Genomic DNA, 22354 nt, shown 5'->3' with positions numbered 1-22354 from the left:
CCTGGGGTTGTATGTAACCAGAGTCCTAGAGCTCCCCTTCACAGATCCCGATTCCATGGTCTGGAGGGAGGTCTGGGGGCCTGAGCTACTGTGGTTGTGATATAGGAAGTCCACAGATTATAGAACTGGAGGTTCTTTCAAACCTGGTGCACTAACTGTCCCCGGCTCCCAAAGCCCACCTCTGCCTTAAACTCCTCCCTGGCTAACAGATTCAGAAGATGTGTGATTCCTCTTCCTTTTCTCCAGACACTCCCTAGCTTCTTTCTGGACATATGAGGAACACCAATTTCTGGGCTTTTGAAATATTTATCCTCTACTCTCTGCTTCCTTTACAATCACTCTGCTGCAAGGCTGCTTTTCTGACAGCCCCTTGAGGGCTGTAAGAGGGATAGTGTAAAATGATTTATATATTTCTATTGACTAAAAATTGGGACAATTCCAGGGAAATCTGAGCTCTTTGTGTGTGTGTGTGTGTGTGTGTGTGTGTGTGTATAGATGTTCATGTTTATGTTTCTCCTATGTTAAATGAATGTTTCTCAAGGTGTGGTCCCTAAGCCAGCAGCATCAGTATCATCTGGAAACTTGTTAGAAATGGAAATTTGGGGGCCTCATTCCTGACTTACTGAAACTCTGGGATGAGCCCCAGAAACCTGTGACTTAGCAAGTCTTCCAAATGATTCTGATGTGCAGCAAGATGTGAGAATCGCTACTTTAAATACATTGCCTAATTCAACTTTCACAAAAGTGCTGAGAGGATCCCCATAAAGAGAAGACAAGGGAACTTAGAGATATTCAAAATTCAAGATAAGGGGGTGGCCCCCCCCAAATCCCATTGTCATCTGATTTAGGGGCTCTGAAGATCCTGACAGATGGCACTCTTGTTCACTCTCTTGCTTTTCTAGCAGCTAGTTGCTGCCTGTAGAGAAAATTTCCTCAGGCCCTCGCAAATGTAGACAGGGAGGGAAGGACAAAGAGACCAGAAGTGCATGCAGATGGGAATAAGGGGCTTGGTGTCAGGAGGCCATTTATGAAAAAAGCAGCCAGGAGGTGTCTTTCCACACTGTTTCCCTTTGTCCCATGTGCAGCCAGCTTGCCCACCCTGGAGGGGAACCCTGACTTCCTCTGGAATCAGCAGCTGGCTGTCCTCTGAGGGAGGTGGCAGTTGAGGGTCTGTTGGGGAAGTGTCATTACTCAGGGTGGGCGAGCTCTGAGCATGGTGAGCTAAAAGGGAGCACAGAAGGCCAGCTGTTGGCTCTGGAACTGTGCAGAGATTGGCGCCGGGGACATTTGGTCTCGGCTGCTGCATCCTGTGACCCCAGGAGCTGCAGCGCTTGCTGTTCACAAGCCAGCTGTTTCTGGCAACTCTGAACAAGCATAAAATTCCTCACTGTTTTTTTCTAGCCCTTAAAGTTTGTTCTGATTAGTGTGAAGTTTGTTAATGGAAAATCTACTTGTCTTTCTGATTCTCAGTCTGGTGCAGTCAGAGGCTCCTGGGCATTGGATTATTAGCTTACATTTCTCCCCTGGTCCAGCCTGAGATTCAGATGAGCGGTGGTGAATTCACTCAACCCATATTGGGGAGCTCTTGCTCTGGGCCAGGCAAGGTTCAGGTGGTGGGATACAGCATTGAGCAAACAGCACTTTCCCTCAGGGAGCTTGCCTTCTAGGGGAAGCAGTCAGAGACTTTTTGTTTCTTTGTAATAATGGTATGAAGAAGGTGAAACAAAGTGATATGGTGTCAGGTATCAATGGGTGCATAATTGATGCACCATCCTAAAATTCAGTGGTTTAAAACACCACACCTGGCACTATCGTGGCTCAGTTGGTTAAGCATCTGCCTTTCAGCTCAGGTCATGATCCCGGGGTCCACATCAGGCTCCCTGCTCAGGAACCTGTCTTTCCTTCTGCTCCTTCCCCTGCTTGTGTTTTCTCTCTCTCTCTCAAATAGGTAAATAAAACCTTTAAAAAGATAAAACACTACATTTATTAAATTCGCTTACAATTCTACAATTGGGGCTGGACTCAGCAGGATGGGTTCTTTTGCAACTTTTGCTGATGGTCACCTGTGTGGCTGCATTGGGCTGGTGAGTTTACAGGGTCCCGGATCAGCCAGGTCAGCTGGGCCTCCCTCTCTCTCTTTTCTCATAGTCTTGGGGCCTCTCACTCTCCATGTGGCTCCTGCACTTACTCTCTCCAGGAGGGAAGCTGCACTTTCTAACTCAAGGCCCTAGGCTTGTGGAAGCCTAGGGTCCTGGAAGTGGAAACTTCCAGGACTTCCTAAGGCACAGGATCCCCTCTGCATATTCTGTGGTTAAAACAGGTCTCGGGAGCAGCCTAGAACCAAGGGGGTAAGACTCTGGGGAAGCATGAAGACCTAGAGGTGACAGATCGGGGTCACCACTTAAGGACCATCCCAAATATGCTGGACGAGGCTAGACTGACGAGGTGTGAGGTGGGCTAGTCAGGGGAGGCCTCTCAGAAGAAGTAACATCTGAGCTGAGGCCTGCCCGACAGTGCGGACCAACCAGGTGAAGACTGGGGGTGGACATTCTCTTTGGGACAGTCTGGGCCTTCTCTACCCAATGTCCTCCTCCCCTCTGCTTCCCAGGCAGGAGTCTCTACCCAATGTCCTCCTCCCCTCTGCTTCCCAGGCAGGAATAGATGCAGACCCTCTATTGGATAGGGGTGAGAGAAACAGGGAACTGGAGGGAGGAACACTAGGTGCTCCAGGGAGCCAGTCAGCAGGGAGGGACCAGGTGAGTGGCTTAGGGACATTTTCCCAGATTGCCTCAGAGGCATCTCTGGAGGACAGATGCTGAGTCTCTGGCCCTTTGCACAGAACGAATGGACCATGGGGCTTCAACTCTAAAGAGGCTCTTTGTATGTTCTTGGTGGCACCACTATTGTGTCAGTAGCAATTAGTTTGCTTTTTGGGAGGGGAGACCTATATGGAAGTTTCAGGAGTTGTCAAATGTCAAGTGTTGTGCTGAGTATCTGGAAATAGCTCCTAGGACTTTTTTTTTTTTTTTTTTTTTTTTTGTAGCAATACAGATAGAATCAAGACGGATTGAACCAGTCCTTTCTCAGAATGTGGTGCAAGGACCAACTGCCCCAGACTCACTGGTGAGCTTGCTAAAATGCAGATGCTCAGTCCCAGTCCCAGATGGGCTGATAGAAATCTATGAAAGACAGGCCCCAGGAATGGACATTTCATAGCTGTTCCCCAATGATTCATACATTTATACAAGCTCAAGAAGCACTGCCTTAAATTTTCTGTGAGTTAAAATTGAATTGCTTGGAAATGAAGTGTAGAATCATTCTCTGAGGTCCAGCTCAAATGTCACCTTCTCCAAGAAGCCTTCTGGATTCCTTTGGAATGAACCTGTTCACATGTGACCTGGAGTACTTAGAATACATCACTAAGGTGACCTGGGTGGGGTGCCTGGGTGGTTGGGTGTCTGCCTTCGGCTCAGGTCATAATCCCGGGGTCCTAGGATAGAGCCCCATATTGGGCTCCCTGCTCAGCGGTGCATCTGCATCTCTCTCTCCCTCTGCCCCTCCCCCCTGCTCGTGCTCTCTCGGTCTCTGTCTCTCTGTCATATAAATAAATAAATAAATAAATAAATAAATAAAATCTTTAAAAAAAAAAAGATGATCTGCTTACATATCCTCTGCTCTAGGCAAACTGAGAGCTCCTGATGATAGGAACAAGTTTTTTTTTTTTTTTAAAGATTTTATTTATTTATTCATGATAGTCACAGAGAGAGAGAGAGAGGCAGAGACACAGGCAGAGGGAGAAGCAGGCTCCTTGCACCGGGAGCCTGACGTGGGATTCGATCCCGGGTCTCCAGGATCGCGCCCTGGGCCAAAGGCAGGTGCCAAACAGCTGCGCCACCCAGGGATCCTAGGAACAAGTTTTATTTGGGTTTCTGTCCTTAGTACTTGGCACAGTGCCTGGCACACTGTAGGTAGAGTAAATGTTTGTGGTGAATGAATAAATGAAAGGAGGGAACCCTAAGTAATACCTGATTCAATCCTCTCCTTTTACCAAGTACCTACAGGGTGAAGCAACCGGCTCTAAGCCATGAGGCTGATAGTGCAGAGGTAGGACTAATGCCTAAGCTTCCAGAATTCTCATCCAGTTCTCACCACACCCTTCCCCCACTGCCACCTGCTCCCTGAGGCCAACTTCTTCCTTCAGGTGACAGGCATATCAGTTCCACTCAGAAATGAATCCTGACAGCTTCCCCGCCTCTCTCCCAATCCTGCTGTACATATGATCCAGACTCTTCTTTGCTACTCCCACTCAGGCCCAACCTGGGGCAGGGGCAGAACTTTTTCTAGAAGAGCTCTGAGAGCATTCTTGGGCCCAACCCCCCAAACTTCCCCAGGACACAGATTTACTTTGTAGCCCCCCAAGTTCCTTCAGTTCACAGCCTGCACACTCCTTTAGTGTGTGGCCATCTGGGCCTCCTACAGATGAATGCAAACCACTGCTTTCACTTCATCCCTACTTCCTTATGGGCAGCAAAGGGCTCAGGGTGGGATTTGCATATTGCTAATTACTGTTGATTCCACCGCTAGAGAAAATCATTGATCCATTTATAACTTACAGTAATTTGGAAAGCAATTACCTTCTGGCATCTCCTTTCTTGCTAAAAATGTGTCATTATTTTTTTTTCTATGCTTTTTGAAAGAAAAATGATCTGGGCATTATCCATGAAGGACCAGCCTCTCTGTGTGCCTGAAAGAGGTACATCCATAAAATCGTGGAGGGCTAGAACTGCAACCAAAGAATCTAAATCTTATCCAGCGCCCGTGCACAGTAGGTGTGCAATCAGGCTTTGGCTGAATTGGAAACATCTTTGTGTGGCGTGTGTAATTAATACAGATGTCAGGCGTCTGCTGAATCTAGGACTTTTCTCCTCTTATGTGTGTTGTGGTGATGGTGGGTACAGCCTCTGGAAGCAAACTCTCCAAGTTGGAATCCGGAATCTCCCCTTTACTATCTTTGAGACTTTAGACAGACATGCCTTTTTGTACCTGGTGTTTCTCATGTGTGAACTGGAAAGGCTAGCAGTGCTTCCTTCCCCAGATTTGATACAAAGATCAAATGACACGATGATGGGTAGAGTGTGCCTCGAAATGGTAAATATTGAATTAATGTTAACGATTACCTTTCTTTGGTTCTAGGAGTTGTTGGTTATGATTCATCAACTTCTTCCAAACTCCTGTTAATGGTGATATTTTGACCTTCTCCTATAAATCATGGCATCTAGACTGGTAAATCCTTTCCAGAAGGTTTTCAATTGATTTTGCCAAAATCTATCAGGGGAATGACTATAAATGGCAGCTATAGTCTTACAAAATATTTCTTAAATAATAAAACTTGAAAGTCCAAATGACTCCTTGATCCATGGGCTGCAGAATGGATGCTGGGTTAGCAGGCATGAAAACAACATTAATTTTGTTGTATATCTCAGTCAGAGCTCTTGGGTGATCAGGTGCATTGTCAGTAAGCAGTAACACTTTGAAATAAATCTTTTCTGAGCAGTAGTTCTCAACAGTAGACTTAAAATATTTAGTAAACCATGTTGTAAGCAGATGTTCTGTAATCCAGGCTTTGTTGTTCCATTTATAGCATATAATATATAGTATAATATATAATATATAGTATAATCCTTAAGGACCGTAGGATTTTCAGAATGGTCAAAGACCATTGGCTTCAAATTATTTTAAAGTTGCATCTTTAAAATAGTTGCATCAGTCCTTAACAAGAGAGTCAGCCTGTCCTTTGGAGCTTTGAAACCAGGCACTGACTTCTCCTCTCTAGCTATGAAAGTCCTAGGCGGCATCTTCTCTAGTAGAAGGCTGTTTCATCTATATTGAAAATCTGTTGATGAGTGTAGCCACCTTCGGGAATGATCTTAGCTAGATCTGGATGACTTGCTGCAGCTCCTACAGCAGCACTTTCTGCTTCACTTCACATGTTTATGTTGTGGCCACAGCTTCTTTCCTCAGCCCTCATGAATCACCCTCTGCTAGCTCCAAGCTTTTCTACTACAGCTTTCTCACCTCTCAGCCTTCATAGAACTAAAGAGAGTCAGGGCCTTATGCTGGCCGAGGCTTTGGTTTAAGGGAATATTGTGGTTGTTTTGATCATCTATCCAGACCACTCAAACTTCCTCCATATCAGTAATAAGACTGTTTCACTTTCTTATCGTTCGTGTGTTCACTGGAGTAGCACTTTTAATTTCCTTCAAGACTTCTTCCTTTGTGTTCACAACTCTGCCAACTGTTTGGTCCAAAAACACTCGCTGACAGCCTGTGTCAGGAAAAAGGGAGGTCTGAGGAGAGGGAGAGATATGGGAATGGCTGGAGTCTGAGTGCATGCTTCATCAATTAAATTCTTTATATCATATGGACGTGGTTCATGGTGCCTCAAACAATTACAACCGTAACATCAAAGATCACTGATCACAGATCACCCTAAACAATATAATAATAATGAAAAGTTTGAAATATTTGAAAATGTGACACAGAGACATGAAGTGAGCAAATGGTTTTGGAAAACTGGTGCTGAAAGAAGCTCGATGCATGGTTGCCATGAACCTTCAACCTGTAAAAAATGCATCACTTGCAAAGTTCAGAAAAGTGAAATGTGATAAAATGAGTCACGCGTGTAGTATATACAGAGTCCTGTACTATCTGTGGTCTCAGCCACTGGGAATCTTGGGAGGTATCCTCTGTGGATAAGAGGGGGACTGCTGTAGGTTCTGAATGAACTGGAAATAGAGCTGTTTCTTGCTCGCTAGGAGCTGCAGCAAGAGAAGGTACAACGCAAAGAAACCAGGCTTAGCGCCGTGCTCAATTGTCTTTAATTTTCTTGTCAGGGCAGACAGTTTGAATATCCTGTCTCATTCGCCCACGGCCAGCGTCTCCTGGCCTGCTACACTTGTGCTGTAGTTAAATACGTTTTAGCTGGCTTGCTTTTGTTTCTTTTCTTTTCTTAAGAGAACCAAATAAAGAGTAAACATGCTGTTTCTTCTTTTTCCCATTTAAGTAAATATCTGTCTTTCATTTCTAAAAAGCTCCTCGCTTCTGGTAGGTTTACATCCTGACATTAATCCTATCAGCTCTCAATTCATATATCTTCAGAAGAGGCATTAGAAAATCATCTCTGTCTCTTCCACTCTGCCTGAACCCTCAGCTGATACAACTAAAAGCCATTTCCGCATAAAAATACAATCATCCTTTGGTCACACACATAGCTAGGAGAATGTTTGGTTGTTAAAATGCAATTGGTTAATTTGTATTATGCAGTCTCATTTCTTTCTCTGTTGACAAAGGCAGTTTTATCTACCAACAGTGCTGCCCCAAACGCAGAAATGCTCTGTGTCTGCGCTGTCTAGGACGGCCGCTGCTAGCCACAGGTGAGCACTTGAAATATAGCTTGTGCAACCGAACGGCTGAATTTTAAACTTTATTTAATTTTAATTAAGTTAAGATTAACAGGAGCTATGTATGGCTACTGGTCACCACTGTGGACAATGCCATTGTTTGATCATCACTCCTGATTGGAAGGGAATGAGCCCCAAATGCTGCTCTGCAAAACTCCTGGACACCTGATAAGGGTTTATGTGTCCTCACTGGGGGTGGGATGAGAATGGGAGGTCACTGGCATTTCTCAGGGCCTCTCTGAACTGCTTCAGACCCCCTCTTCCACTAAAGGTACCCACTATTTTCTGCTCAGTGGTCTCTGAGCACATCTGGCCTTTGATTGCCCAAACACCTCAGAGGTGAGTGGTAGGCCCAAATGGGAAGTTCTAGAACTGGCAGGTCAAATCCCTGGGATCACAGGATGTTTGAGCACGTTCCTTAATCACTCAGAGTTCTTCCTCTGGAGCACAGGCCATGATGATTTTCATGGAAAGTAATAGACCACAGGGGCCTTGCCTTTGCCTTCTAGGCTTGACAGTCTTAAAACTTTTTTTTAAAAGATTTTATTTATTAACTTGACAGAGAGAGAGAGAGAGAGAGAGAGAGAGCTAGAGCAAACAAGCAGGAGGAACAGTAGGCAAAGGCAGAGGGAAAAGCAGGCTCCTCAGTGAGCAGGATGCCCAGTACAGGACTCCATCCCAGGATCCTGGGTTTATGACCTGAGCTGAAGGCAGATGCTTAACCAACTGAGCTACCCAGGCTTGATAGTCTCACCAGTCTTGAGCTGGTGTCATGAGATGGAGTCCAACCAGGAAAGTAGACATCACTGTGAATTTTCACAATGCTGGACATTTAATACAATGTGATGGGGAAACATCAAGCCCAAAAGGATAATGAGGCAACTCAGAGCTTAGCAACAGCGGGAAGTAGACGTCCTCCTCTAGGCTAGAGAGTCAAAGGGAAGAGGTGCTGTGGGAACCGAGGAGTGGGGACAGGACTGTCATCTGGTGGAAGCTGGAACCACGGGGCAAGTGTTTCTGATGGGAGAAGGAGCCAGTTAGGAGAAGCATCTGTTGCCATAGACACTTTGTGGGAGACAGAAGGACGGGAGGAGAGACTTTGACTTCTTTCTTTTTCCCACCTGCCAGGCTCCTGCGAAGGTTCCCGTTGGGTCAACCCAGTCAGAAGCCAGCTGATAGAGGAACCTGGGAGTGGCTCCTCCAGGGCTCTGTTATAGAGAAGAGAGCAGGGGAGGGGTGAGGACTGGCCTGGATTATCTGTGTGTATGTTTAAAATATGAGCCTCTGTTTCCTGAGCACAGTTACAGAGGGTAAGAACCACACATGTCTGTGTTTCCCCTGCTCCCTGCCCAGTCTTCTCTTCCCTACTGCCACCCACTCCAGTGCCTGGGTCAGAGCACACCTGGAGCGAGTGTCAGTGGTGTTGACGGGGTTGACCTCTTAGAAAGGATGCTGTGAAGTGGAGTGAACTATTCATTGTGGTGATGGTTTGAACTAAATTCTTTTCTCCGTATGAATTATAATTTTTAAAATTTTAATTAAAACAAATTTTTTTTTTGCCACAGTTTAAAAAGCACAACATGAATTTTAACCATTTTAAAGTTCGGGGGCATTAAGTACATTTGCATTGTTGTGCAACCGATCTCCAGAACTCTTTTCGTCTTGCAAAACCTATGCTCGCTGTTCCCAGCTCCGGTCACCACCATGCTGCTCTGTGTCCATGAGTCTGACTGTTCTAGACGGCTCTGAATGGAATTATTTTTGAAGTGACTGCCATCCTGGAGATTATGTGATTCAACCTTAAAAATCTATGTAGTTGATTATTCTCATGATTTAAAAAAAAGAAGAGCATCTGGGTAGGATTGCTGTCTGGTCTATTTCCCTTCTGACATGGAAGGACAGATATTCAGGAAGGCCTGTGCTAGGGGCCTGGGTCATTGCCAAGATCCCAGCGCTGGAGAAGAGAGGATGGGATGGGGCTTTGAGAAACTTAGCTGGGAGCATTTGGAATGAAAAGTCAAAGGCAAGGCTGTCTCCCCAGACACTGGTTTCTCTGGTCCATGCCAGACCATGGCCTGGTCTCTGACTCAGGCAGGCCTGCCCCTCGGGGGCCCCATCATGTTTGAAGAGCCTAAGACCGAGATGGAAAGGGTGTCAGAGGTCTGCTTGTCCAGCCTTATCATTGCACAGGCAGGAAACTGAAGCTGACCTCGGTGGACTCAGCCACCTGACGGCAGAGCCAGGACCAAAACAAGCACAGAGCAGCAGAACGAAGACAGGCCATCTGCTGTGGAAGACAAGCTGCTATTATGGAAGCTCTGGGCAACCTCTCTCTGTTGGTCTGGGCAGACACTTTTAGATATCCTTGTTTATTTTGACCTATTTATTGAAATTTGCAATCATATGGACATGGAACCCATAGACCTTGTTGAGAAACATGCTGAAATAAATAACACAGGTTGGTAGGTAGTTGGTGCGAAAGTGGATGCTGTGGTACTGGCTTAAAGTAGATGCTCTGCCTAGGGTAAAATCTAACTCCATTGGTCACTAGCCCTATGACCTTGAGTAAGTCCCATAATCTCACTGAGCTCTACTTTCCTCATCTGTAAAATGGGGATTATAACAATCCTAATTACCTGCTGCTTAGGGTCATTCTGAGGATTAAATGAGATTTGCCCATTAAGAGTGCTTAATGCATTAAGTATTAAGTAGTATGATCATGCATTAAGAGTTATGAGTGACTTATTATTTGTCCTGGGCAGCTAATTGTGAAGTTGCAATAATTTGCCTCATTTAATGTTTCACTGTAGGCTGGGTTCCTTGTGGAAAATATTTATTATGTTAAAATGCAAAATTGGGCCACTTACCCGCTCTTCCCACCTCCATAGCTTTCTGAGGTCCTGAGGTGTTTTAAACAATCATCAGGCATTTATTAAGCACCTACATGCATGGCTCTGTGTTGAGAATCTATCCATGAAGTAAGAGACAGAGAAGACTTGGTTCTTGCCTTAGAGGAGCTTGGACTTCTGGGGCACCAAATGGCAGTGAAACAGTGTCTGAACGTGTTTTGCCCTGGGAGAGGGGTAGGTGTTTGTGTTAGCACATCAGGGTGGGGTGGGGTTGAGGGCCCCACTTTAACTTTTAAAAAAATAATCTGATTTTAGAACAGTTTCAGATTTATAAAAAAATTGCAAAGATAGTAAGAGAGAGCTCCCATAGACCCCACACAGTTTTTCTATTGGTACATCTTACATTAGTATGGCATGTTTATCCTAAGCAATGAATCAGTATTTATACATTATTAATAACTAAAGCCCAGACTTTGTTCAGATCTCCTTATGTTTTTGCCTGATGTCCTTTTTCTGATCCAGGATCCCATTCAGGATACCTCATCACATTTAGTCATGGTGTCTCCTTAGCTCCTCTTGGTTGTGACAGTTTGTCAGACTTTTGTTGGTTTTGGGAACTTTTGACAGTTTCAAGGAGTACCATTCAAGTGTTTTCCGGAATATCCTTTGGGGAGAAACTAATGAAAGATGCCCTCTTTGATGGGCTGAGGTTGAAATATGAGTGGAAGAAAGAGACAGGTTTGCCTTCCCCACAGAGTAGTCAGAAGGTTGCCAAGGCCAGAGGAGGGAACTGATGAGGGGTGGGGGTGGGCTGAGGAATCCAGGAAATCTTACTGGGGGGTGGACTGTGGGTTGGGCTGAGTTAAGGCAGTGGAAGGAAGCTCTAAAGGGATCATGCCAGCATTTCCTCAAAGACAGAGCCTGTTTTCCTACGTGATCTTGATAACCACGTTCTTAGGCATGTGATGGCATTGGGCTGCCTCACACTAAACTTAGCAGAAGTGTTTGTGTTTCCAGGATGGGCAGGAGAGGAGGTCGCTGGCTGGGGCTTGATGCAGGCTGCACCAGGCCTGGCATGACCTGTGGGGGGCTCAGAGGGAGCTCAGGGGGACAAGATGTCCTGTGCCTGCCAAGCAGTCATATTAATTAGGCTGATAGCACTGGTAGAAATGTTTGGGACATGACACTGGTTTATTTTTGTATTATTTATTTATACAACACAAGCAAGTGAGAAAGCTAACCAACCTTTCTGTTGAGACTTAGAGTGGAGCTTGGCAGGAATAATTGAGCCTGTGGAGGAGGAAAGGAGGTAAAGATTCAAGGGTAGGGACCAAGAGGCCAGGGAAATCTTCCCAGAATAAGGTCATTCTGTCCATGCAACCATATGTCCATGCATGCTTCCAGTCACCCAACCAGCCAGCCATCATTCCAGCCATCCACCCATCCTCCAGCCATTCCTTATCCATCCATCCAGCCAGCTATATCATTCCATCCATCCATCCATCCATCCATCCATCCATCCATACATCCATCCATCCATCATCCCCTGTATGTGTAGGCAATGGCAGGCCACATCCTCAGTGCACATTGAGCCAATCCTCACCTGGTCAATGCAGTAGACTGACTTTTCTGACCCACAAGCACCTTCCACCTCCATGGTCAGCTGGCTAAACACCTATTGTTTGAGTTCCCACCCTGTGCTGGTCCTGTACCAGATCCCAGAGGAGGTCAACAATACGCATAAAGGCAGCTCTGCCCTCCAGACACTGTCCTTATTATTAAGGAGACAGCGCATCTGCTCTGAAAACAATATGAAAATATTTGATGGCATAATAAAGGTTTGTACACAGTAAGCAGTACTAGCAGATCATAGAGGTAGAGGGGCAGACAGCTCAGGTTTCAATGCAGAAGTGAGCTTTAAAAGACTCACCAGGGGGGATCCCTGGGTGGCACAGCGGTTTGGCGCCTGCCTTTGGCCCTAGGGCATGATCCTGGAGACCCGGGATCGAATCCCACATCGGGCTCCCGGTGCATGGAGCCTGCTTCTCCCTCTGCCTGTGTCTCTGCCTCTCTCTCCTTCTCTCCCTGTGACTATCATAAATTAAAAAAAATAAAAATAAAAAAAAAATAAAAGACTCACCAGGTGGAAAAAGTGAGATAAAAGAAAGAAGAGATGTTAATTGAGTATCTGCTGTGGCCATTTAATATCCCCATTTTACAAATGACGAAATGGAGGCACACCTGAGAGGTGAGACAACTTGCCTTGTGACACAGGGGGCTGGTTCTAAGCCCAGATACTCACCTGGCCCTGGGTGGTGGGAGGGCCTTGCCATTCCCCCTGGCGATTCCTCTGCTTTCCGTGCAAACTGAAGGGCCCTATAGCCATGTACCAGGCGTGGGCTAAGTTACCATTTCCGAATTGTTTTTGATCCAATCAATCTCTAATATCCATTTCCTGATACTCACCCTTTACACTTGATCTTAGCCAAAAGGCTGAGAAACGATGATACCCACCCTTTAGCAGCAAAGAGGAAACGGGGTGGGGTGGGAATATTGGGGATATCATTATTTCTATTGTTATCTGAGAAAAAGCAAGGTTATTTAAGTACAAGGTTGTCATCCTGACCACAGCTGAGTCCACTGTGATGTCCCTGAAAGCTCTTCTAGGATGTCTGCCATGACACAGGTGCCCTGGTTTCATAGGTAGGTAAACTGAGTCTTCCAAAGATTGTTTTACTGGCTGTTGGCCTGGACCCAGATTTTTTCTGCTTCTGGGCCCTCCTGGCCAATTGCCTGCCCACTGAGGTGTAAGTGGCCCTGCTAAGTAACACTTCCCTGGGCCAGGGAACTCCTCTGAGCTTTCTCTGGCCTCTATGGTAAGTCCAATCTGACCCCAGAAGGGAGAGAGTGTCTCTGCTACATATGTGACTTAAAATAATGGCAGTTGTCTTAGTGAGAAGCAACAAATAAATCACTAGGAAGGTTTTTTCACAGGTCAGCAGGTTTGGGACTCAGATACATTAATATGGAAAATTGCTTTTCCTTCTGACTGGAGGGTGGGGGGTAGGTGAGGCATGAGGGCTCAGGCTTCCTGGTCTGAGGGGCAGGACAGGTGGGGGGCCAGGGCTCCGTGCCCGCAGCCACTCTTGGAGCCCTGAAGTCCGTATACGCTCAGCATGGAGACCCCGCTACTCCTTACGGCTCCCTGGAGGGGGACTCCTCTCACTGGCATCTCAGGGTGCCTGACTTCCCCTCCTCCCTCTGCCTTTGCTTGGGCCGACCCCTGTGCTGTGGCCAGTCTGTCCTGCCAGCTCGCCCCGGCCCAGGCGTGCAGCCAGGACCACTTAGGGGGTCTCTTTCTGTGACCGTCTACACCTCCTGCTCCATCCCTCACTGATGGACAGTCACAGGGTGCTGCTTAGCGGGTTACGTAGCGGCCCTGCCCTTCCACTGGTTTGCACTTCCTTGAGGAGAGGGAAGGTATCCTGGGGGCTGAGGGCATGGGCTCTGGGGGTAGCACCCCTGCCTTGTGCTTTGATGAGAGTTCTTCCGGCCTGGAGGAGGGATGCTGTGGGCACCAAGTACAGGGATTCTGGATTGGGCAGCTCTGAGTTTAAATCTTTTTTTTTTTTTTTTTTAAGATTTTATTTATTTATTCATGAGAGACACAGAGAGAGAGGCAGAGACACAGGCAGAGGGAGAAGCAGGCTCCATGCAGGAAGCCTGACGTGGGACTTGATCCTGGGACCCCAGGATCACACCCTGAGCCAAAAGCAGGTGCTTAACCACTGAGCCACCCCAGGATCTGCCTGAGTTTAATCTTGATTCTGCCACTTTCCCCTTTGGGAACTTGGAGGGAGCACTTAACCTCTCTTGGACTCCCTTTTCTTCTGCATAATGGGAATAACTTTAGTGATTATGGAATGAGGTGGTTGTGAGGAGCACTTGGTACTGTGCCCAGCCCTGGTATGAGGCTCAGGACGAAAGGCAGCCGGTCTCTGAGCCGCTGGGCTCCTGCTGCCTGCCCCGGTGGCACGTGCCGCTCGGACTGATTAGTACCACCGACTAATGCACCCCCCGCCCCCGCCCCAGCCAGGGAAGAGAATCCCACCTCGTGAACTGAACTGTGCTTGCTCCAGGGCTGTTTCGGGGGGAAGGGTCTCCGTGTGAGCTGGGGCTGCTGGGCCTCACGCTCACACAGCGGCTTTTTGCCCTCCAAATTCTCCTTTCTGGTTTCTGCACAGTGGAAGGCTTGGATTTTTCACTTTATACTTTACAAAGTTCAGAGGCATGTCATCAAGACCACAGGGAACGGAGTAGGTGATAAGAAATTGCAAAAGGTTTGGGGTCCAAGACCCATGGCATTTTCTACCCCGGCCATAGAACTTTTCTTAGTGGGCTCGTGTTTGGAAACTGTGGAGAGGTTGAAGGTCAGGCCCCAACTATCCCAGTGTCAAAGCCGGGGTTGGCCACACGGAGCTGAATGAGATGGGGCGGGGTGTCACGTGTGAGAGCGTGTGCCCCAAGGATGGCCGTGGGACTGTGACAGGATTGGGCCTAGCAAGCACTCCCTGGGCAGGCAGTAAGGAACGCATCCCTTGTTGTTAACAAATGCAATCTGGTGGCTCCCCACGCTGGGACCCCCTCGGTTACCTCCCACTGAGCCCTCCTCTGACCCCCACAGATCTCCTCGAGATGAGCCTCCCATCCGTGGGGTCATTCAGAGGGAAGGGCTGGGGTGTGGAAGAGGTGAAGGAAGACAGGTGCGAAATCGTTCTGTTAGAATGCCACCAGCTTCGTCGGCCCTCTGGTAGCCCAAGTAACACCACTGGTTGAAGAAATGTATTAGCTTTTGGGCTTTCTGAAAGGAAGGAGACTCAACAGGTTGCGGTCATAGGATGACAGTGCCCAATCGCTGAGCATTGCACGGGCATCCCGCTTCCGAGTGACTCCATGCCTGTCCCCACAGCTCCATGTGGTCAGCGCTGTTGTCAGTCCTATTTTTCAGGACCTGAAGCACAGAGAGACAAATTAATCACCTTTCCAAGTGAGCCAGCCGTAGAGTCAGGATTTGAACCCAGGCAGCCTGAGCCTTTATAAGGGCATTCCACTGCTTTGCTTTCAGGATGCTTACTGGTCCCTCATTTTTAAGGAAGGGAAATCATAGTTCAGAGAGGCAAAGACACCTTCCCAAGGACACAGAACTGCATCAGGACCCTGGTTGCCTGTGTCTAGCATGGCCTGGTTCTGCTTCAGAATCAGAATAATCCCTGGAGCACACATGAGTCCCTGGGGAGATGGAGCAGGGTCGAAGGGGCCCTCACTGGGCTGTGCTCAGTAGGGCCTGCAGGGAGGTGCCAACCCCGGCAGCCAAGGCTGCTGTGGCTGGTGGAGCCGGAGGGGCAGAAATGTGGGCTCAGCCTGGGCGTCCTGCCAGAGCCACCGACACCCAGTTGCATTTTGTCATCTGCTCCCCTCACCTGATTTAATACCACCTTAAATAATAATGGGGCAGGGGGAAGGGGGGCATGAGGAGGAAGCAGCCCAGCCAAGAGCCTATGTAACAATCTCATCAAGCCTGGCGGTTTCCCTTTGCTGTTTGAGAAGCAATTTCTCCTCTGATGTAAACATTTTTTTTTTTTTATTTTTTTTATGATGATTCTGGGCTGAGCGGCACCAGGGGCTGCTGCTCTATGCTTCCCTCCAGCTCCCTCTGGTCCTCAAATGCAGGCAGAATGGGGCCTGTAACCATGGCAATTCTCTAATGTTCTCTTTCCATAAACCATAAACATAGGGGGAGTCTCCATTACAGCTTCTTCAAGGAGAAAACAAAGCTTTCTCTGACTGGGGCAGGGCAGGGTGGCAGGGCGAGGGGTGGAGAGGAGATGACGAGAGGCTTTACATTTTTTTTTCTTGTCATAGAGATGAATTGACTTAAAATTAGCTCAGTCCAAACCATGGTTTCAGTAATTAAACAAGACACAGCCCGGGCCAGCCACAAAACTTGTGCTCCTTAAATATTCGTTAAGGGCATGAAGGGAAGAAGGGAAGCGGGGGGCAAGGATTTGGGGAATAATGAGCAATGATGTTGGGCATATGTCTCACATTATGAAAGGGTAGAAAGTGCTGCCAACCTGTCTAACAGACTTGTTGAAAGAGCTAGATGATGATGTATGGATTGTCCTACCCGAAGGCTGGGGTGATGTGTCATCTTCCCCGAATCCCTGGTGCTTGGCACATGGCCTCTGGGTGGTCAGCATTAGTAAGTGTTTGTTGAAGAAATGAAGGAAGGAATGAATCAATCAAGTTTTTACTTCTTGGGGGGTAGTCCTCATTGTACTGAGGATGTAAATATAATGAAAGCTACGAATTCTTACTCCAAAATTATACTTATGAAAACATACATCTCATATGTCCTTTCAGATTACTTGCAGACTCACTCATGGCCATCCCTAGACTCCACCTGGAGAATTTCTGGTCACCTAACCTCCAGGTGCCCTTGAGCATATATTAGGTTCGATCATCAGTGAGCGAAGGATCTACCAGGTTGGCTTGATTTCCCCAATGTAAGTGAGAACAGGTGGATCTGAAGAGGCAACTTTACTCTTAATATCTTTTTAAAAAAATATTTTATTTATTATTTATTCATGAGAGACACACAGAGAGAGGCAGATACACAGGCAGAAGGAGAAGCAGGCTCCATGCAGGGAGCCTGACGGGGAACTTGATCCCAGGACCCCACGATCACGCCCTGAGCCAAAGGCAGACACTCAACCACTGAGCCACCCAGGCAGTCCTTAATGTCTTTTTTTAAAAAATATTTTATTTATTTATTTGAGAGAGAGTGCACATGAGCAGGGGGAGGGGCAGAGAGAGAAGCAGACACTGTTGAGCAGGGAGCCCAATGCAGGGTTTGATCCCAGGACCCCAAGATCATGACCTGAGCTGAAGGCAGATGCTTAACTGACTGAGCCACCCAGGTACCCGTACTCTTAATTTCTAAGTTCTGGGAAGATCTAAGGTTCACCTAGATGCTGTGGAGCCCAGGGGCCTCAAAGGAAATTCCACTCTAGACACCCGCATACAGGGAGAGAATTCCTTTTCCAGGAAAAGTCTCAGAGTGTGGACCTTGACAAGAAGTCTGTTGGCATTTCTCTTAACCTTGAGGCTGCCACATTCATCCTCATCTTGCTTTGCATGGTTGAGTGTCACCAACTGGTCCCATTGATTTCTATGTTTTTTCCTTTTTTAAAAAATTTAAATTCAATTTTCCAACATAGAGTATAACACCCAGTGCTGATCCCATCAAGTGCCCTCCTTAGTGCCTGTCACCAGTCACCTCTTCCCCGCACTCTCCTCCCCTACTGCAACCATTTGTTTGTTTTGCAGAGTTAGGAGTCTCTCATGGTTTGTTTTCTTCTCTAATTTTTTCTTTCTTTCTTTCTTTCTTTCTTTCTTTCTTTCTTTCTTTCTTTCTTTCTTTCTTCTTTCTTTCTTTCTTTCTTTCTTTCTTTCTTTCTCTCTTTTTTAATTTAAATTCAGTTGGTCCCATTGATTTCTCACCATTCTCACAAGCTACGCACCTAACTCTGTGCTGAGGTGAGAACTGCCCAATCTGAAGCCCGAGAACTGGGCCTTCTTCATCTTGGGGTCCTCGGGGCTTCACAGCTTGGGTCCTGGGGACCCAAGGATTGGACTGGGTGACCTCTCGAATCCTCTACAGCACTATCATGCTAGCAATCTAGCACCCTCTGTGTCTTTAGTACCCAGCATTATGAAAGCAGCTTACAATACAAAAGAATACATTAGACATCATCACTGATCTTGCATTTCTTGCCCTTGGCTTGAGAGCTAAGTGTTCTTTCCTTTTTTACCCATCAAAAGCATTCTTGTACCTAAAAAACGTTCCCTCCCCTGCGAAGTATTCCTTGACTTTCACAGGCAGAATGTGTTACTTCCTCCCCTGTTCCCCAGCTCTTTGCTTCACATTCAAATGTCACCTTTTTATGGACTCACTTGTTTCCTTTATTGTAAATTCCTGGAGGGTGGAGACTGGATCCAATTCAACTTGATATCTCATAGTGCTTTCATGTAGCAGAAACTCAGCAAATGGGAGACTTGGTGAATAGCAGGAAAGCAGATAGTTCCGTATTACCAGGGATGGGCTTAGCTCTCTCTAGATCCATGCCCTATGCCGTGTCACTTCGTTGTTCCTTTCACAAAGGTGGATTGCATGTCCCTGCCTTTTGACATTAGGTTTGGCTATTGGACACACTTTGCCAGTGGGATGTGAGCAGACATGATGCAAGCAGAGGCTTGAGATGTGCTGGTGCAGTTGAGTTGTCCTCTTGTCCTTTGAGCATCACCTGTCTGGTGCCAGGCCCCACACTGAGAATGGGAAACTCATGGAGCAGAGCTGCCCAGCCAACCTGCAGACCTGTGAGTGAAAAATACATGTTGTTGTTGCCACTGGGATTTGGAGGATGTTTGTTATGCAGCAGCAGCTTTTTAATACAATTGCTAACCTAAAATATGGGCTGAGAAACATAGATGGCCTTGAGGTGTTGTTTTTAAGGGATGGTGTGGACTTTTTAGAAAAGAAATGGAACATCGAGGAGCAACTAGAAGAATCAGTTGATAATTCCTCCAGTGGAATACTGAAGGGAGGTGGAGGAGGGATAAGAGTTCCCCCAAACATCCTCCCATCTAAGCCCAGCCTGTGGCTGTTAAAACCTGAATGATGATAGCTTTTGTGGGTGGAAAAAAGAAATTGAGTTTCTTTGAAAAGTGGCAGCTTTTGCCCAAAGGTACAAAACATGTTGTTTACCAGTGATGACTTCTGTGCGTAACTCTGCAGCCTGAAGTAATGTCCACGAGTGCGCATGAGGGTGTGTGGATTTCAGACAATGTCCGACTTCGATGCCTTTTAGAAAATTGGACTTCTCCATCATTCTGTCACAGGGTTCCCTGGCCGGCTCATTGCACTACCAGCAGCATGCGGGATGGGACACCAGAGGTGAGGGAGCCTAATCTGGTTTCCACCCATGCCTGTGGCTTGAGAGTTTTCACACAATGAGCTATCTTCAAAATCTGGAGGTGCCGGGTCATAGCTTCGGCCAAACTTCTAATCCACAGCAGGTCTCTGAGGAACTGGAGTCCAGTGCTGGAGAAAGGGATTGGAGCACAAAAGTCACCGCAGAGCTTTGTGGTGACCCCCAGGAAGGACAGTGGTTTTCACTTACTAAGGCTTGACTATCTACTATGAGCCAAGCACTGCTAGGCACCAAAGCCGCCCCTTGCTCCCTGCTTCCTTGGAGATTATGATCCAGAGGGAAGACAGACATTGATAAATATTCATACAAATAGATGTAAATTTGTAAACGTGACAGGTGCTACACATGGAGCTACTCGGGCTACGAGAGCTAATAACAGAAGTATTTGACTTTGGAACATCAGAGATGGGAGATGATTTCTTTAAGCAGCTTAAAAAGCTTTGTCTTATCAGGGTCCTAGCTACTCCATATGAAACCTTTGTGCAAATTAGGAAAAGACTTCCAAGCTCCCAGAAGCCCTCGCATTGTGAACGACCTGCCGGAGCGTGCACAGTGGTCCTGCTGCTCAGCCCCACATCCTCCGATCCTCCTCAATCCACAGCCATGCTCCCAGAGCTTTGAGATGCGAGGCCGGACCTGCCTCCCTCCCTCGTGTGGCCAGGGCATACTGAGTGCCAGGTGTTAGGCACCTGTGGTGGAGCTCTATTCCAAGAGCAGGAGATTAAAGATGACACTGTAAGAGCATCCCCTTCTCTGGTATAGAACTTGAAGCTTTTCCATTCTGATTATAATAGATTGGCATTTTGATAAGTGGAAAACATACTTTATGTCGTCTGATCTGGGCTCTTGCTTATTTCTCTTATTCCTGCCCTGTGCAAATTGATGCTGGGAAGTATGGGGGAAGTTCTCTCAAAGGATCGGGGTACAGGAGTTTGCAGACCTTCATGGTTTCCACAGTGATGTCACTAGCCCACCTGATCATAGCTCATCCTGCTGGCCCTTAAGGAGGGCAGAGGCTGGTCAGAGTTCCCAGGTTCTGGAGTCCGTAGAGATCCTGGCTTGGCCTCCCCTTAGCTCTTCCTACCAGGGCATCCTGTGTCCCTGCCATGTCCTCCATCTGCCCCAGCCCAGCTGGTCTATTTCTAGCCTTTGCAGCTTTTCACTGCTGCCTCAGTGGGCCCCACAGAAAGCAGAATAATTCTTAATTTGGAGGCTATGGCACATGCAAACTGAGAGGCTTGGGAGGGCAGCTCCCAGGGGGGTTCCCTCCGCCCCGAGGGAATGAACCTGCATTCTGCGGGGTCCCCTGCACAGCGCTCTCTTACCAGTGTCCCCAACACAAACCCCGTCTGTCCGCAGCATTGCTCTAAAGTCCTAGCAAGGTGCGTGTCCAACTTGCACTGGCCTCCAGACCTGGCTTCCTGCTCCTCATCTCTTCCCTCCTAACCCAGCCTTCCATACGGCCTGCACTTTCCTGATCATAAAACAAAGCTCTGGTTATAACCTCTCCTGCTCAAAAACTTTCAGCAGCTCTTCACTGCCTCCTAATTAAGCCCAAACTCTTCACCACAGCAGCTAACGAGGTCTTCACTCCTGGCCCCGACTCACCTCAGTGACTTTGCCTCTCATTTCTCTGCCCCTGCATTCTGGGTGCTGGGCCTCCGAGCTCCTGCGGTTCCCCGGAACACACCGGCAGCTTTCAGACCGCATGCCGTCGCCCTCCCTGTGTCTCTCACCTGGGTTGTCGTTCTCCCTGCTGGCTGGAGACATCCCTCTTTTCTTTCACAACCTGATTCAAGTACTGTCTTTACCAGGAAGCCTTCCTTAAATACCCCGATGGGAATTAGCACGTTGCTTCTCTGTGACAGCCGATGTCACTGTGTTTCTTTTCTGGCTGTTTTTCTTTCTAGGTTGGAAACCTTGATTCCTTGAAATCTAGGAAAGACTCTGGGTCATCTTTATTAATGTGATTGGTGATTGGAAGTGTATCTCTATGGTGGGTTCTCCATAAATAGTTACTGCTGCCAAATCCATGGGCCAGAGAAGATGTTGTCCTTGCCTTGGAGGTACTGATTGTCTGGATGAGGAAATAGCACGGGAACATAAAATGTCACGAACACAACCCTGAAAACTGAATCAGCAATGGTGGGAATGTAAAACGGTGTAGCTATTATGGAAAACGGTCTGGCAATCCCTCAAAAAATGAGACATAGAATTATCATATGGCCCAGCAATCCCACTTCTGGGCATGTATCCAGAAGAGTTGAAGGCAGAGACTTGAACTATGTTCTATACCCATGTTCAGAGCACCATCATTCAAAATAGCTAAAAGATGGAAGCAACCCAGGTGTCCAACTATGGATGAATGCAAAGATGAATGTGGTTTATGTATATAGTAGAATATAGTCAGTCTGCAAAGAAAAAAGAAATTCTGATATAAATTATAAGCTATATGCATCTTGAAGACTTTATGCTTTGTGAAATAAGCCAGTCACAAAAGGATAAATATTCTATGATTTCGCTTATGTAAGGTACCTGGAGTTGTCAAACTAAGAGAAAGAGCAGGGTGGTGGTTGTCAGGGTCTAGAGGGAGAAGTGGGGAAAGTCTGGAGGGAGGAGAAGTGGGGGAGGGTCTGGAGGGAGGAAAAGTAGGGGAGGGGCTAGAGGAGGGTCTGGAGGTAGGAGAAGTGGAGGAGGGGCTGGAGGCAGTGTTAGTGTTTAATGAGGGCAGAGTTTTAGTTTGAGATGATGAAAAAGTACTGGAGATGATTACACAATAATGTAAATATACCTAATGCCCCTGAACTGTACACTTAAAAATGGTTTAATTAGTAAATTTTATGTCCTACATATTTCACCACAATAAAAAAAGGAAACAATAACAACAAAAAGAATTAGCAAGCACAAATAATAGTCTGTATACAAATTGCAGGTTTTGCACTGCAGGTTCAATTGTCTTTGGTTGTGAGTGCTGAGGTGGGTTTCAAAGGCA

The 22354-nt window shown here is 47.0% G+C and overlaps 2 long non-coding RNA genes across 3 annotated transcripts in view; one reads left to right on the top strand and one right to left on the bottom strand.

The window, feature by feature from the left end:
- Positions 1 to 22354, top strand: part of LOC144301150 (uncharacterized) — a 54900-nt gene that overhangs the window by 7319 nt on the left and 25227 nt on the right. The gene's annotated exons all lie outside the window — the stretch shown is intronic.
- LOC144301149 (uncharacterized) overlaps positions 13995 to 22354 on the bottom strand; it is a 42320-nt gene continuing 33960 nt past the window's right edge. The window contains exon 7 of the long non-coding RNA XR_013367947.1: positions 13995 to 15306. This is a non-coding gene — a long non-coding RNA (uncharacterized LOC144301149). The remainder of the gene's footprint in view (positions 15307 to 22354) is intronic.

This window comes from Canis aureus, chromosome 29 (assembly GCF_053574225.1).
Source record: "Canis aureus isolate CA01 chromosome 29, VMU_Caureus_v.1.0, whole genome shotgun sequence".
Taxonomy (NCBI): Eukaryota; Metazoa; Chordata; class Mammalia; order Carnivora; family Canidae; genus Canis; species Canis aureus.
This window is presented reverse-complemented; position numbering and strand designations above follow the sequence as displayed.